The sequence below is a fragment of the Protopterus annectens genome, chromosome 6.part1, assembly GCF_019279795.1.
Source record: "Protopterus annectens isolate FY-2018-M chromosome 6.part1, PAN1.0, whole genome shotgun sequence".
Classification (NCBI taxonomy): domain Eukaryota; kingdom Metazoa; phylum Chordata; order Ceratodontiformes; family Protopteridae; genus Protopterus; species Protopterus annectens.
The window spans coordinates 428,495,166-428,513,460 of NC_056738.1; the positions used below are offsets into that span (position 1 = coordinate 428,495,166).

The 18,295-nt window shown below is 42.6% G+C and overlaps 1 protein-coding gene across 1 annotated transcript in view; it reads right to left on the minus strand.

The window, feature by feature from the left end:
* The window catches only part of INO80D (INO80 complex subunit D), a 1,521,357-nt gene that overhangs the window by 451,199 nt on the left and 1,051,863 nt on the right, over positions 1-18,295 (minus strand). The gene's annotated exons all lie outside the window — the stretch shown is intronic.

The following is an 18,295-nucleotide window of genomic DNA, read 5'->3' on the forward strand; positions in this document are numbered from 1 at the left end:
ATAGTTTCACTATTAACCTATTAAAACAGATTCAATTATTTCAAACTATCGAATCATTTTCAAATACTCATGAATATTCATTACCCTCATAAATATGTATTACTTAAAAACGTACATTTATTTCAAACTTTCCTTAAAACATTTATTAAATAAATTATGTGTATTTATAACATTTGTGAGTTATAAAAATGTAAAGTTCATATATAAAACCGTAAATAATACTCTTATTATGGTTCTAACTACATAGGTTTAAAATGAATATGTTTTTTCCATTGATAGGTCTCCCTCTAGTGTTTAAAACCAATAAAGCACCTGAATTCATAAGCACCTTCCATTGACAAACCATATATAAATTTTACACTAATAACTAATATTCAATAAAATAGATACAAATATAAAATAAATATATATTTATAAATATTAAATATTAAATAATTATTTTTTATTTTTTAAATATATATTTATTTTATATTTGTATCTATTTTATTGAATATTAAATTATATTCATTTTAAACCTATGTAGTTAGACCCATAATAAGAGTATTATTTACGGTTTTATATATGAACTTTGCATTTTTATAACTCACAAATGTTATAAACACACATAATTTATTTAATAAATGTTTTAAGGAAAGTTTGAAATAAATGTACGTTTTTAAGTAATACATATTTATGAGGGTAATGAATATTCATGAGTATTTGAAAATGATTCGATAGTTTGAAATAATTGAATCTGTTTTAATAGGTTAATAGTGAAACTATTAGGTATATAAAGTGGTAATTTTGGTTTTTAAATGTATCTGATTAAGTCCTAATGTGTTGGGACGAAAACGCAGTTTTGATAATAAAAGAGCGTTAATGAATTTATTGCTAGACTCAAACTCATTTATATTCATTTACGGCAACGTTTTTGGACTGAGATTGTGACAGTTTTACCTCCTATACAACTCTTTTGTGGAGCCATGGGATATAGGATTCTAGTAACCTAACTCACTTTGTCAAATTCCCATTTTGATTTATGTACATACATTTTACTTATATACACATAATGTAACACACACACAAATATGAGTGAATTCATAAAAATCGAAAACTCGTACTTCAACAAGCAACTATGCACAACTCAAAGAAACAGCCTCTGTGCATGCAAAAAACAAACAAGCAAAACATTGTTTTTGCAGGGGGTAAACCCCACTGCACTCCCCCAGGTGGAAGGCTGTGCCCCCACCATCCCATGCTAATTATATTTAGTAACTCTGAGATCGCACAAACATGGAATAAAGGCATATTCCCCAACCCCAGGAATTTTTTAATCTCTGACACCTACTGACCAGCTGTTTAGTCGATCATAAATGGTCAATTAACCAACTGTCAACCAAACACACACTCGACCAATGTGGTGGAACCCTTATAGATATCAAGATGCAATTTAGATACTCAGGAATAATCAGAAGAAAAAACATTGACGTCTGATCGAGTGACATGGGGAATGGACTTTAATACAGTTCCTGCAGAGCAGCAAATTTTCTACTTTCCCTTTCCACCTCTAATATGGGCTTCAACAGGGGGGTTTCAAATTGAGGGAATTCCTCAACTCTCCTATTTCAGAATGATGCAGGATCATGAGAAGATTATTTTTGTTTTGTCAAGCAGCTGTAACTTGCTAAACCATGACTCCTCACGCCACAAAAGTGTAGGAATCCATGTGTGGAAAAGTAAAATAGCTGAAAAAAGAAGTTATGTACTCACCATAATGTTCCATCTGAGTAGTTGTACTTCATTTGTCTTCAACCTGTGGGAATATGGATCCATATCTGATTCGAGCTGGCAAAAATTACTAGCATCAGCTCCGAGCTCCAGACTCCTCCCCTTACCCATAATACACCTCCATCCCCAAATCGAGTTTGCAGAACTTATACTTAGAACCCGACCTGATAACATACTTGTGACCTATACTACAGCCCGTAGGCTGAACATGCACCAAGGTCCGGGGGAAGGAGGGAGGGACGGTTGAAGACAAATGAAGTACAACTACTTAGATGGAACGTTATGGTGAGTACATAACTTATTTATCTGAAGTAGTTTACTTCATTTGGTTTTCAACCTGTGCAACAGAGTCCCCAGCTACTAAACTCCTGGGAGGCCCTCATGGAAGGATATTCTGGAGCACCGCAGAGCCAAAGGATGCTCTCCTTCTAGATGTTAAATCCAATTTGTAATGGGAAATAAACATATGAGATGAAGACCAAGTAGCTGCAGATCCAATGTCATCCAAAGACACCCTAGACCAGAAACCTGCAGACGTAGCCATGGACCTAGTGGAATGAGATTTAATCTGATCTGGAGGAGACATGCCTTTGTCCTTATAGATTTGCAGAATGCATGAAGAAATCCATCTAGCTATAGTGACCTTAGAAATAGGTTTGCCCAAAAAGGGTCTATAGAACGAAACAAAATTGATCAGATTTACGAAAAATTGTTGTCCTGTGTAAATAGAATTGTAACTGTCTATGAACATCCAACATGTGTAGTTTGTATTCCATCCTCTTGGTAAAATTGGGAAAAACACAAGCAAATTTATAGTCTGATTGATATTGACTGGTGACGCCACCTTAGGAAGAAAAGATGGGTTGGTTCGAAGGGAAACTCTATCTTTATAAAAAATCATGTACAGGAATTTTATGGACAAGACCTGTAGTTCCGAAACCCTTCTAGTGGAGGTAAACACCACCAGAAAAGCTGTTTTCCACGATAGAAATTTTAGATCTGCAGTTGCGGCAGGCTCAAAAGACGGAGTCACCAGAGCTTGGAGAACCATAGAAAGGTCCCACAGGGGCACAGGATCTTGGACCGGAGGGCATAGCAGAAAAGTGCCTTTAATAAAGGCTTTACACAGTCTAGAACATGCCAAGGATGCAAAATTCTCACCCACATGAAAATGAGAAATAGGTTCATAGGTTCATAGGTTAGTACTAGGCTAACTGCCCTTGTGGGCCATTTTAAGCTTAGCCAGTTACCCCATGTGAGAATCAAACCCTGCACCTTGCGCCTGCAAGGTAAACACCTTAACCATTATGCCATCCTCCCACCCCAAATGGCAGCCAACTGAACTTTGACAGTAGAAGAACTAGCTCCATGCTGGAAAATATCAGCTAGAAAATCAAGAATGGCGGAAATAGGAGCCGTAAAAGGATCTAAACTCCTCTGAGAGGCCCAGAAAGAAAAACGTTTCCATTTGCAGCGATAAACCTTTCTGGTAGAAGACTTATGAGCAGCTACCAAAATAGACTTAACTGAGGAGGAAAGTCCAGGAGTCCTAGCAATCAAGGGAACTGGAGCAGCCAAGCCGTGAGCTTCAGGCTGTCCAGACTCTGATGAAGCACCCCCGATGGGTGTGAAATCAGATCCTGAATGGGATCTAGAATCCAAGCTGGAGCCAGAAGGTGAGACCAAAGGAAGGGAAACCATACCTGGCGAGGCCAGAATGGGGCAATGAGGATCACCTTGCTCCCCAGTCGACAAGCTTTCTGCAGAAACCTCGGGATGAGAGGAAGTGGCGGGTAAGCATACAGAAGACTGGGATGAACTAGAGCGTCTCTGGGGGACTCCCCTGGCAGGAGAGGGGTTCAGAGCGAAAAACCTGCTACACTTCACGTTGGAAAGAGATGCGAAGAGATCACAGCAAGGTTGACCCCACTCGCTGAAAATCTGTTCTGCTACTGAAAGATTCAGAGACCACTCGTAAGGCATCAGAATGGCCTGACTTAGCCTGTCCGCTAGAATGTTGGACCGTCCCGGAATGTGTGTTGCGATGAGAAAGCGACTGGTGGAGCTCGCCCATTCCCACACTCTCATGGCCTCGTGACAAAGGGGATAAGATCTGGTCCCTTCCTGTTTGTTGATATATCAGACTACTGACATGTTGTCTGACTGAATGGCAATCATCCCCAGAGGAAGAAAGGCATGAAGGGCCTGCAACGCTAGAAGGACCGCCCTCATCTCTAGGACACTGATATGCACGCTGGTCTCTAAGGGAGACCACAGGCCTTGGACTGTTCTGCCTAAACAATGCCCCCCCACACGAGTTGGGAGGCATTCGTGGTCACTGTGGTGTGGGCCAGAGCTGGAACAAAGGATCGTCCCTCCAAAATGTCCGGAGAGCTCATCCACCATATGAGCGACGACCGACACACTTGACTCAGGTAGGTAAGACAGGTTAGTGGTAAATCCAACAGGGACCACTGAACCGCTAGAGTCCACTGAAGAATCCGCATGTGTAGCCGAGCACATGGAAAGAGAGTTATGGTCGCTGCCACAGAGCCTAAGGCCCTCAACACTGATTCCACTGTCGGGAGCTGAGAATGGTAAATTAGGGAGACATGCATCCTGAGGTTTTGAACTCTCGCCGAGGTTAGGAACACTTTGCACTGTAGTGCGTCTATCCTGGCACCAATGTAATCTATCACCTGTACAGGCTCTAGTAGAGACTTGACTGTGTTGATTGTGATACCTAAACTCAGGGCAAGTGTCAGAAAGTAATCTCTGGTTTAGGAAAGTAAATGCCTGGTGGGAGCAGTGAGGAGCCAATCATCCAGGTACGGATAGACCTGAATTCCCTGAAGCCTCAGGTGAGCCGCTACAAATGCCATCACTTTGGTAAACACCTCGGGGGCTGTGGTGAGACCAAAGAGTAGGGCTCGAAATTGATAATGATTGGCTCTTAGCTGGAAGTGGAGGAACCTCCTGGAGCTTCTGTGCATTTTTATGTGATAGTAAGCATCCTGGAGATCTAACGAGCACATCCAGTTGCTCTCTTGCAGGTATGGCATGATGGACTGTAGTGTGACCATCCGAAACTTTTCTTTGACAACTGACAGGTTCAGGGTAGAGAGGTCCAGGACGGGCCTCAAGTCCCCCATTTTCTTTGGCACCAAAAAGAACCTGGACTAGAAGCTCGATCTGGACTAATCTGGGGGGATGGTTTCAATGACTCATTTTCCTAGCAGCTTGGAAATTTCCTGTCCTGCTGCCTCCCTTTGCGTGGTTGGAACTTCCGGGAGGTGTTTGGGAGGTATGGGGAAACCCACGAAGGGGACAGAATATCCTCTGGATATGATTTGAAGCACCCAGTGATCCGTTGTTATGGACTCCCATGCCGCTGGGTGCAAGGACAATCGTCCTGATGGTTTCCAGAGTAGAGCAGCCAGGCAACCCCTCAGGGTTGCAGCCCTGATCTGTCCGAAAATGGTTCTCGAGACTCGAAGTTTCACGCACCCCCTCGGCCTCTGGGCCGGCGTCCATTCTGTCCCCCTCTGCCTCTAGGGGAAGAGCAGCCTTGAGTGTCCCGGGAATACTGAGACTTCTGGAACCGCATCTTCTTTTGCCCTCTCTGGTTCCGGGAAAAGGACCTTTTAGGGTTAGAGAAGTGGATCCCAATGGCAGACAGCATCTTCCCATCCTTCTCACTCCGGACTAGGGTCTCCTTGATGGTCTTACCGAAAAGAGTCGAGTCGTCATAAGGGGCACTAGCAAAGGACGCCTTAAAGAGTTCAGTGAATTGACACAACCTGAGCCAGGCGTTACGCCCCATGGACATGCCGGACCCAGCCGGCCTAGCCGCTCCTTCAGTAGCATGGGAGAGGAGTCGCATGGATGTACTTGATACTGCTCTCAGAGTGACCATTTTCATGAAGAATGAAGCCTTGTCCTCCTGCGACATGGACTTGGGTGGAGAATCCTCCAGCTCCTTCACTAGGTCAAGTTGGAATCTCGTAACATAGGCCAAGTAGTTCAGCACCCTTATTGAAAAGGTAGCTGAAGCATACATCCGCTTCCCTAGGCAGTCCATCATCTGTGACTCTTGGTCAAGAGCGTGGACCAAGGAACTTTCCTGACATAGTTCCTTCTTCGTGGCTGCTGCTACCACCATGGCGTCCACTGGGGAGCCCTTGTTCCAGGAAGGCGTGTCAATAGGGGACTCAAAAACTTATTGAGGTACTTGGGGATCGGCTCCACAGTATCTGGTTCCTTCCATGCCCGTGAGGTGATCAAATCCACTACAGGATCCATGGGAGGGGACACCCAAGACGTAGGCGGGCCTGTGCCGAAAGCCTCCAGAAGCACAGACTCATCAGAGGAAGGCTTGGGGGTAGACCAACCTCCCCGCTGACGCAGGATCTCCATGATATCTCCAAAGGAGACATCACTGGGAGGTGATCTTGGGGAGCCTTCCTCATCATCTAAATCTCTGTCCTCGATTAGGGACTCTGGAGAGTCCAAGTGCCTCCTCTTGCACATATGCTTGCGAGGCACATCTCCCATGGGGCTCTCCAGGGAGCGATCGCAAGCCATCTGCTCCTCTGGGGGAACCGTTTGGGGCTCTTCGGGCACAGGCTGTTCCTCTGGTAAGACAATGGGGACCATAGACAGAGCTGACTGGGTCTGGGCAAAGTCCGAGGGGGCGGTCAGGGGTCCTCAACCATTCTACCACATCAAATGCCGAAGGAGAGCGGACCTTCTGGGAAGCTAATAAAGAGGCCGGCCACCCCAGATCCGATGGGAGAATTGGAGCCGGACCCGAAGTGGACAGAGCTCCGAGGGAGGGAACCTGGCCCGACAATGTCAGAGCCGATGGAAAAGGTTCCACTCCCTCGGATCAGACACCCTGGCTCTGGCTCCAAGAGCGGCTTGAATCCGAGATGCTCCAGGCAGCTGTCAGCGTCAAGGACGCAAGGACTGTCGGCATCAACCACCTGACCAAGGCCAACCTCTGATCCAAGAACTCCGAAGCCGAAGGTCGGATCAGGGAAGGAGAAATGGGCTGAAAAAAGGGAAGCAAGCTCCTCCCTCCTGACAGAGGGGGGGCTGGCAAGACCCCCATCTGGATCTGTGTACGGATAAAGCGCCTCATCATCTTATCCAGATCCATGGCCACGGAGTCTGACCAGGCTGGTCGGGGAACCGAACGTGCCTCCTCTGGCTCTGGGGAGAACCTAGGAGACTGGAGCTTAGGGAAGTTACAGGTCTGTGCAGACTTGCTTGGGGACCTCTTCCTCTTTTCCTTCATCTTCGACTCTCTCTCCCGCTCTCTACCTCTCCTCTGCTACGCTACCACAGGCTTAGTTGCAGGAGTTTGAGTCCCAGCCTGGGAGGGGAAGCCAGAGGGAGAGAAGCAGGAGAAGCAGCCACACCAGCCACTGTGACTGAAGCCAAAGACGAGGAAGAAGGATCAGTGGCAGGCAGAAGACCTTTGAGGGCCAACTTGGCCTTTCTATCCTTCAAAGCTTGGGGATTGAAACCCGCACAAATGGAGCAATCCACATTAAGGGGGGGCCACACCTAAGCACAACACACAAACATGTGGCCATCCGCTGGGGAGAGCTTATGGCCACACACTGTGCAACGCTTAAAGATAAGCTTTTCAGCCAAGCATTAAAAAAAGGAAAGAGACAGACCAAAAACTCTTTCTTTAGACTAATAACACACCCACTCACCACACTAGACTGACTAAGAGGGGGGAGGGGCACCACAGACAAACTACTCTAAACTAACTACAACTACAAACCTATACTCTACGCCAAAGCAATGGGAGGGGAGAAAGGGTACCTATACTAACCTGAAATGGCTAAAAGTAACAGAAAATTAAAAAAAACTTACAATCACCCTGCTAGCTGGAGCTCTAGAGACACTATGTTTTACAAATCACGGCAAACGAGTCTGGGGATGGAAGGCAGTGGAGGTCTATTATGGGTAAGGGGAGGAGTCTGGAGCTCGGAGCTGATGCTAGTAATTTTTGCTGGCTCGGATCTGATACGAATCCGTATTCCCACAGGTTGAAGACCAAATGAAGTAAACTACTTCAGATCTATCAGGGTTTTAAAAGAAAGAATGTAGTATATCAAATAAAATATGAAATTAAATGCATTTTTTTTCAAAAAAAAAAAACTTGTGGTTTAACCAAAAGCAAAGCAATTACCTTTAAATGGCAACTACTCCCTAAAGGCAACATTTCTTTTATTCATTGTGCATTTCCATCCCTAAATGATGACATCCATACTTTCACATATTAAAAAAGCATGACTTGTCAGTTTCTCCCACTCTGTAGCATTTCTATCATAGTTTCCTTTCTCAATGCACAACAAACAGAGCCTGAATTAAATATTATGATACTTCACTAGGAGTTTGTCTACCTTGCTATTGCATCACAATGCCTATCACATCTGAAAACATTTTGCTAAGAAAACAAATCCAGCAAGGTACCTACCTGTAAACACATTTTTATTCACACCCACTAAGATAATATATCTATTCATGTTCAAAATTCTTAACTAATTCTGCCCTGTTGTAAAAAGATGCATTATTTTCCTTTATTGGGCCATAAACCTTTTAAGCCTTTTACAGTATGAAGATGAATAAACCTGATAACCACAGTCATCAACTTCACTACTTAACATTACTTTGCAAGCCAAGAAATATCACACTCTGGCTGACTCGGAAGGAAGACAGAACTGAAAACTCAGAAAATATCACTTTTGAAAATGGTTAAGCTATCTCAGTTATTTCTTTAAACTTTTTCAAAAACTTTTCATGCGTGTTATAGCACCATCTGTAAAACTCATATATGTAAGAGTCATTGTGAAAAAAAAAATCACTGACATTTTTACATAGGATTCCCAAACCTGACAGTACTTCTCACTACTTCCAGTCTAAGTGAATGGGACTGTGACGTGACAACAGGCATTATAATCTCATCAGCTGTGCCCTCAAGGTACACTGTGATCAAGAAATAGTTTTTAAAAAAACAAGATCATATCAGCATGCCTGCATCCATGACAGCATTGAAGGTTAAGAAAAAGTTAATATTTGTACCAAGTTATTGTGGTACGGACATGGTTTGATTTGTGTGGAAGTTCATGGTAAGATTAAAATATGTACTTTTTCAGTTTTTGACAATAGTGATCCTTTAATTCAGTCTTCATTTGAAAGGAAAATTTCTACTGGTAGATCGCTCTGAATTCCTCTGCCAGGAACAACTGCCCATTCTATTTCCAGGTCTTCTTTCATTGAGGATGATTCTCTTTCCCAAAGCTGTTGCTCTGTACATCAAGTCCACCTTTCACTAAGGGCGCACATACTCTGCACTGGACTTCTTTCAGCCCTCTATCTACACTGCATTCATTAGCCGATTAAACAAACCTGCTCTCATTAATACAGCCATTTAACTTGCTGTTAAAGAAACAATTACAACTTAACAGAAACACTACAAGAAACATCAATCTGTTTACAATGAACTCTAAAGAACACTGCTATACACATTACTTATATAAAGGTCTCTTAAAAATGCTACAGGCATTGCTTACAGAACATTTTATACATTATTTGGTTACTTGTACTCTTTCAAATGGTGGGAACCACAACCCTATGCTACAGATGACTCCTCCAGCTTGAAACCATTAGTTTTGTGCCTGCTGGATTGGCTGTGTGTTTAAGACTGGCCATCAGCATTGTGGTGGGTTAAGCCTGGTCTATAATGCACTTTGAACAAAACTGCTGGAAAGCTAAGGCCCTCAAGCAAAGCTTTGTATCCCCATCCAGTTTTAGACAAAGCTATAAAAGGAGAGAATGGTCCATTACTACATGAATTTTCTACTTAACAGATGATCCTTTAGGGAAACAAGTGCTCACTTGTTGGCTAGGCAATATTTTCCATTCACAAAATAACTAACCTCTGTTTTGCTTAATCTTTTACTGCAGAAAGACAACTGCATACTCTTCTCTATTACAAGTTGTTAGAAAAATATGTAATAGATAATAGTAATATGCATGCTCAGTGCAGTCGAGATTTAAAAGGGTTAATACATTTATTCTGTTCACACTGCATGAATCTGCACAGCTATTAGAAACTTAACAAGAAGCATTCTATTTCTGCTAATGCCATGAAAATAATAAGTATTTAATTTCTGCTAATGTCATGAAAATAACAAGAAGTAATTCATTTCTGCTAATGTCATGAAACGTAACAAAGGGATATTCATTTCTGCTTATGCCATGAGAAAACATGCAGCTGCTAGAAGCTATTGATAGAGAAAACAATAGATGCTTGAAAGTTTAAACCGTAGTCAGCATTACTTGTACTAAAGCTAGAAATGTACCTTGAATCTAGGTAAAATGTAACGCATGTATTAGAACAGTACAATAGAAGAATTGAAATGTTGAAATGGACTGACAAACCCAAGGCCAGGTTGTTTTTCTCAAAATGTTTTGCAGAATGGCAGATAATTTAACTTGGTCAGCAATAACTCTAGCAACATTTTCTGTAGAACATACAGAAAGCTGTGTCTAACTACGTCAGCAATAGAATGGTAACATTTTCTGTGTGACAGGAAAAGAACTGTATAACATACTAATCATTAATGATTCAGACAAATCCTGTGCCTACATGCTTTGTCTCCTTGCTGCAAGTAATAAAGGGTGCCTTGATTGAACCTAACGTGAATTGGTCTTTGAAGTTTTTTCCTTTGACACAAGTCTATGACAGCACTCTCCTTAAACCCAAACCCAATCCCAGTGCATCCAATTAGACTATAAATGGTTTACTAAAGTGATGACATGCAAGCACTGGCACTGAACAAAATGGTTCCTTTAACTGCTTAAAAGCAGTGTGTGCTTCTAATGTATTTAACTTTGAGGGGTATCTTCCCTCCTGTTAGGTCTGTGAGGGGGAATATGCCACTGTTGCAGAACAGGGCACAAGGTCCCTGATAATTTCCTGCTAACTCCCACAAATGCCCTCAACTGTTTATTAGTTTCTGAACTAGACCAGTTACTTGCTGGTTTTGCCTTTTATTTTTGAGCTTAACAATTCTGTTTCCTATGACATAACTAAGGTGCTAAACTTGCATCATACATACCTTACTCTTGGAGATAGTCCGAGTTAGTCACACTTCAGGGAGTGTACTACACACTTAGCTAGATGTAATTCTTAATCCTCAAATGTACAGAAACAGCACAAGGTAAAACTGTAGCACAGCTCATGTGGGGTTTCAAAATTCTTCCCTTTAGTCTCTGGTGGGATGTTAGGGTGCCATGTAGTCTAAAAGGGATGAATATTACACTGAAATAATCAATCTAATGTAAAGAAGGTTGTGTATGCCCCAGCCCCAGCTGTTACATGGTTTACATGGATTTACCAGAAACCTTTCATAATGTATAATGAGAATCTTGACTTTCCCATTTTTTCTACTACATCATCAAACCTAGTCATAGGGTAACTCAGACAGTGAAATGCTGTTCATCCTCCTACAAATCATTACAGAACCTGAATATTCCATCAAGTTTTGGGACTAGCAATATGGAGCTGATTCATACACTTTTGGACTCCTCAATTACCTCCATTTGAAACATCTTCTTAATCTTACTTGTACTGGCTTTGAGACTCCAGTATTCCACAGTGCTTATGTTAACCCTTTCTCCCAGGATTGTGGTTAATTAAATCTTTTCAGCAAGGCAGTTCTGAAAACAGTTCTTTGGTCCTTAACAGAAATGGTTATTTATTATTTCTGTGGCTTGGATAGTGTGCTATCATAAATGTCATTTTTTTTCTATATCAGTTCATTAACCTTTTTCTGCAAAACTACCCACCAAAGTTTTATATCTCTTTCCACAGTTTCAGAACATTCAATACAGTATACCTATTCTGTTTTTCTCTTACCTAACTCTGTAGTTTACTTCATTTATTTTCTCTATTATTTCAAAAGGACCTTGCCACTTAAACAACTTTTTCTTTTTTAGTTGAAGGGACCAAAATCAACACCTAGTCTCCCACTTTAAATTCCCCGTCCCTTGTATTTCTGTTATACACATATTGCGCTGTAGCTTGAGCTTTTTGAATACAAAAGATATTTACAATGCAAACAAATATAAACTAATATTACTATGGGCATTACTGGTTTTAAACTATCTTGAAAGATAATACAGTATTGTATGACACTCCTGGATGTGGGTTCCCATCTTCCCAAGTTTGTCTGGCAACATCTAATTATTCACAAGGATGCCTGCCATATAATAAACTCAAAAGGACTATATCTGATTAAGGCTTGTTGCACATCTCTAATGATAATGAATAGTTGTGTAAAATCTTACCATAACCATAGATGTCCTTCTCTTCCATGTTGCAGTATTCCAGACTTTTGGGTTTTCCTCTCTTGCTACCCGAACATCTGGCCAGTATACAAAAGCTTCTAGTCACTGATGGGTACGTGGGACGTCTGACGTTGGCTAAGGGAACGTGGGCCATAAAAGTGACATCTGCACATACCAGACCTCTGAAAGTACAGTTGTGTACACTTACCATAAATGTAGATGTTCAAGTGTATTCACTGTTGCAGTCATTACATTTGGGTAATCTGCTGGCAGGTTGCCCTCAGTCGGCCTGATTAACAAAGTCTTGGGTCCTGCGTCAGTTGCTGTCCCTTCTTCCATGATGTCAGGTCGTCAGGAGTATAAAACATGCAGCCGACGCCATTACATCAGTTTTTCTTGCCCCAGATGTCAGATGCCCCCCAAATGGGGAGCAAAATATATATATATATATATATATATATATATATATATATATATATAATTTAAAACACAAAACATATACCTCCAAACAAAAGCAAATACACCAAAAAGGCTTTTAATCATAGTAAAAGAAAGGAGAGGTATAGTTAGAGAAAAACAGGGGGCTGAGGAGGGTAATCAGGACTGCAACAGTGAATACATTCGAACATCTACATTTATGGTAAGTGTACATGACTGTACTATGTTCTTCGTGTTTCACTGTTGCAGTCATTACATTTGGGTAGAATCCCAAAGCTATGGTTGGGAGGATGGGTTTATACAGCATTAGGAGCAGCTACAAGGCCCTGCAGGAGAGCAGTGGCAAAGCCAGCTCTGTATTCGGAGAAGACAGGTAAATAGTAATGTTTGGTTAATGTATGAATTGAGCTCCAGGTAGCAGCTTCTAGAATGTCTCTGGTAGGAACCCCTCTGAGAAAGGCTGCCAAAGTAGATGCAGCCCTTGTGGAATGAGATCTGATCCCCTAGGGGATAGGTTTACCATGGTGCATATAGCAGAAACAAATACAATGGCTTATCCATTTGGAAATAGTCTGGTTTGAAGCAGCCTTTCCCTCTGCTTCTGCAGCAAATGTCACCAGTAGTTGTTCAGATTTTCTTAGAGATTTCGTCCTGTTTAAGTAGAATCTAAGTTGTCTGTGTACATCCAATGAATGCAGAATTCGCTCACCCTTGTTCTGTGGATTGGGGAAGAAAGTTGGCAGATGAAGAGTCTGATTAAGAGCCACACTGAATACCACCTTAGGCATAAAGGATGGATTGGTCCTGAGAGCCACCCTGTCCGGATAAAAAATAATGAAATGCTCCACTGCCATAAGAGCCTGTAATTCTGAAATCCTAGCTGAAGTGACTGCTAAAAGGAAAGCTGTTTTCCAAGAGAGAAATTTTAGGTCCGCAGTAGCAGCTGGCTCAAAAGGAGGTAGGTGTGTTTTTCCAAAACAAAATTGAGGTCCCATGCAGGAGTTGGTGCTCTCCTGAGAGGTCTTAAATTTTTGGACCCTCTGAGATACTGCTTTAGCAGAGGATGCATGAAGAGGGGAGGTTCTGTATTGTAATGAGCTGAAATGGCAGAGGCATGGATTTTTATGGAAGAAAAAGATAGGCCCTTGTGAAGCATCTCAGTTAAGTATTGCAGAATCTGAGGAATATTGGGCATTGCTGTGCTTGTTCCTTGTGATTGGTTCCAGGCACAGAATCTTTTCCATTTGTCAGCATAAGATTTTCTAGTACTAGGCCTTCTAGCCTCCAAAATGACATCCATCACATGTTTGCTGAGAGATGCCAAGGGTGAAATTACTTGATTAGCCACGCTGCAAGATTCAAAGTTTGGAGCTGAGTGTGCAGAATTTGGTAGTTCTGCTGAGACAGTAGGTAAGGTGTTTGAGGCAGGTGCATGGAGGAAGGAGTGACACATTGCGCAGGAGTAGGTACCAGTGTTGGCGAGGCCAGTCTAAAGCAATCAATCAATTTTGGTTTGCCTGTCTAACTTTTAGTTTTCCAGCTGAATGATAGAGCATCCACTTTCCAAGCTTTTTTGTGATGAATTCTTGTGCAGAATTTGTCCAACTGATAGTTCTGTGGTGAGGCAAAAAGATCTGTGTCTGGGCTCCCCATTTGTGTGTCAACATGTTGAAAACTTGTGGTTCCAGTTTCCATTCATGTGGGTCCATAAGATTTCTGCTTAGTTCGTCTGCCAGAGTATTTAGATTTCCTGGCAGGAATTGGGCTTGTAGATGTGTTTGATAAGTCAAGGCCGTGCTCCACAATGCCATGGCTAGTCTGCAAAGGGGGTAGGAATGTGTACCCCCCTGCTTGTTTATGTACCACATGATTGTGGTGTCTGTCTTTATCAGTAATTGTCCTGGATGAAGGTAGTCCTTGAAGGCTGACAAAGCATTCTGTACAGCTAGCATCTCTTAATGACTGATATGTAGGTGCATTTGATTTGGGCTCCATTTGCCCTGAATGCATTTCCCTGCCAGATGCACCCCCCCAAGCATAGTCTGATGTGTCTGTAGTTAGGGTTTGGATAGCAGGGGGTGGAGTAAATGGCAGTCCCTTGTTTTGGTGGCAGGCCTCTGCCCACCATAGGAACTCTAGTTGCAGGCAAGGTATAATAGGAATCATTGTTTCCAGGCTGTGACAATGTTGACTCCATAAACCTTTTAGGTACCACTGAAGTTTCCTCATATGCAGTCTTGCATATGGAATTAGAAGAATGCAGGAGATCATGAACCCCAAGGCCTGCAGAATTTGTCTTGCAGATAGCTGGGTTTTTGTGGCCACCTGTTTGAAATAAGTCATCAATTGAATTTGCTTTTCTGGCGTAAGGTAAGTCATCTGGGCAGTTGTATTCAAGCTTGCACCCAGGAATGTAATTTTTTGAGAGGGTACCAGTTGTGATTTCTTTTCATTTATGGTGTACCCTAGACAAGTTAGAACTCTTTTTACAAATGCCAGATACTTTAGAAGAGTGTCCTTGTTTTCTGCTTGAATTAAGACAATCGTCCAGGTATGGATAAATTTGAATATTTCTTTGCCTGCAAAATGCAATTACTGGTGCCAGGCACTTTGTGAAGACCCTGGGTGCAGTAGATAAACCAAAGGGCAGTGCAGAGAACTGGTAATGCAAATAGCCTGCTTTGAAGCGGAGGTATCTTCTGCAAGATTCCCTGATTGGGATATGCAGGTAAGCCTCTTTTAAGTCTAGAGTTACCAATCAGGCATCTTTGCCTAGACTAGGTAGTAACTGTTGAAGAGTCAGCATCTTGAATTTTGCATGTCCAGAAATGTATTTAGAATGGATAAGTCCAGAATTGGATGCCATGATCTGTCTTTTCTGGGTACCAGGAAAAGTCTTTAATAGAAACCTTGTCCCTTTTCCTCTTCTGGTACTGGTTGAATAGCCCCCATATTCATGAGGGACAGAACCTGTTTCTGGGCCTCTGCCCACTGATTTGGAGGCAGGTCTGGCCATCCGTTTGGGATTGGCAACGTGTGGAAATGAAACCTGTATCTCTGGGATACTATATTTAAAATCCATTTGTCCTGGGTAATCAGTTGCCAGTTTCGTGCATGAAGTGCCAGCTTTCCCCCCAAAGGGGCGGCCAAAAGGTAAGTGCTTGGAGATTGTAGAGGAAAGTCATTGAGACCGTTTACCATAGGGAGGTACCTTGTTACTTCCAGGTTTGGAGGTGGACGCACCAAATTGTTTGCTCTAAAAGTTCCTTGTGACTGAAACCTGGAGCCTCTGGAATGTCTGGATTTGACATGAGCGGCTCTCGAGGGAACTGGAAAGGACCAGTACTTAGTAGGCCAGGGCCTACTAAATCTGGGTGGCTGCACTTGTAAGAAATCTTTCACAGTTTGCATAGATTTAGCTTTATATTCCATCTTTTTTAAAACTTCTTCAGCCTTATTACCAAAGAGACTGTCCTGTTGTAAAGGAGCATCCAACAATTTTGCTTTAACATGCTCAGGCAGTTTTTGCTCTTTGAGACAAGCATGCCTTCTTATCACAGATCCAGTTACAGCAGCCCTGCAAGAGGCCTCCAAAGAATCAAAACCACATTGGAAGGCATGTTTTCCAACTTGTTCAGCTGAATGTAATAAATCCTGCAACTCTTTATTTTCCACACAGTCAGAGATCAACATCATTCTCTGTTTTAGTAGACCCATAACATGCTGTTGATATTTAAGCATATGAAATTGACAGTTTAAAGCCCTGATTTGTCAAGGTTGCAAACGTGTAAACCTTCTTACCCCATCTATTTAGCGCCCTGGAATCTCTGTCAGAGGGAGTAGGAATTTTAGCAGTAGAGGCCTTAACGCCCTTGGGACCCTGAAAAATGGTTTCAGGATAAGCAGTAGGGTTCTTGAAAAGGAATTTGTGGGAGTCAGGAATCCTGTAGTATCTGTCTGGCTTACTAGGAGCCAGAGGCAGAGAATCAGGGGTCATACTGGATTCTGAAAAAACTCATCAACAATGTCTAGAGCAGGAGGTATAGCCAAATGCCTATGTTGAGGAAGAAGAAAATCCCTAAGTCTCTCTTTAGATTCAGAGAAATCCTGACTTTCCCAGTGTAAGAGTTCCCCTTAAGGTATGTAAAGTTTCTCGAAAAGAGAAATCCTCAGGGGGAGAAGCAGAAGGGATGGAATCTTCTGCATCAGAGTCCTCATAAGTAGGTATAGATAAATCCTGTTCAGAAGAAGAATCAGAAGAAATAGAAACCTGATCTGAAGATTCATAGCCATTGCCTTGCCTAGGCCTCTTAGCAGGAGGGGGATAGTTTAAATCTTCAGCCATTTTGATCATTTGTTTTTCAGGCACTGGGGCCTGTACACGTGGCCCAAGCGTCAGTTTTTCAGACATAGAAGTAGATATCGGCCTTAGTTTTGAAGATGGCGTCGGTTTAATATACAAATCTTTAGGCCTGAAAACACCCTCAGAAGTCAGTGCCTGCACAGCGGCTCCGGACCCATCTAAGGTAGAGACATCCACGGGTTCAATACTGAAAGCTTCTTGCAGCATATCGGACTCCGAATGGGTCTCAGTAGAGGCATGCGAATCAAAAGTAGAGGGTATCAGGGGCTGCGAAAGTGCCTCACTGAGTACCGGCGAACCGGCGACTGGCTTAGGAAAAAGTACAGTTTTGTACCTACCATAAATGTAGATGTCCGAGAGGAATGCATCTGCAGTCCTTACAAATGGGTTGTCCTGTCGTCAGGCAGCCCTTCAGTCGGCCGGATTCCAAAGTCTGGGTCTGGCTTCGGCTGGTGTCGCACTTCACCCGACGTCATTGCGGCAGTTCTTCGGGTATAAAGGCACCAGCCAACGCCATTTTCCTCAGTGTTTCTTGCCCCAGATGCCAGGTGCCCTCTTGGATGGCTAAATTTGGATAAATGCCAAATATTCCAAATAATAGAGAGCAAACACACAAAATAAGCATGTATGTACATATATACAAACAAATACACCATAATAGATCCCCCCCAAGCTAGCTGAAGATTGGTAAGTACCCTAGGAGTACCTCAGAGGGGAAGGAGGGTGGGTAATCCTGACTGCAGATGCATTCCTCTCGGACATCTACATTTATGGTAGGTACAAAACTGTACTATGTCCTTCAAGGATGCATCTGCAGTCCTTACAAATGGGTAGAATACCATAGCTAGACTAGGGGAGGAGGAAATGAGAGTAGATTATGGTGTAGTTAGTATCCCTTGCAAAACAGCAGTGGCAAAGCCAACACGGGATCTAGAGTATAGAGGTAAATTATAATGCTTGGCAAATGTATGCACGGAGGTCCAAGTAGCAGCCTCTATAATGTCCTTGGTAGCCACTCCTCGTAAGAAAGCTGTGGTAGTGGCTGTAGCCCTTGTGGAGTGAGGCCTGATGTTCTCTGGAGTTTTCTTTCCATGGTAGGAGTAACAAAATCTAATGCAATTTCCTATCCATTTGGAGATTGTCTGTTTAGAAATTGGTTTTCCTTCCTTTCCTGTTGCATATGCTACCAGAAGCTGGTCAGTTTTTCTATTGTTTTTTGTCCTGTCCAGGTAGTAGCGTAATTGTCTGTGTACATCCAAGGTATGCAAGAGCTTTTCTCCCCTGTTCTGTGGATTGGGAAAGAATGTTGGAAGGTGGATAGCCTGATTTAAAGAGACTCTGGATACCACCTTA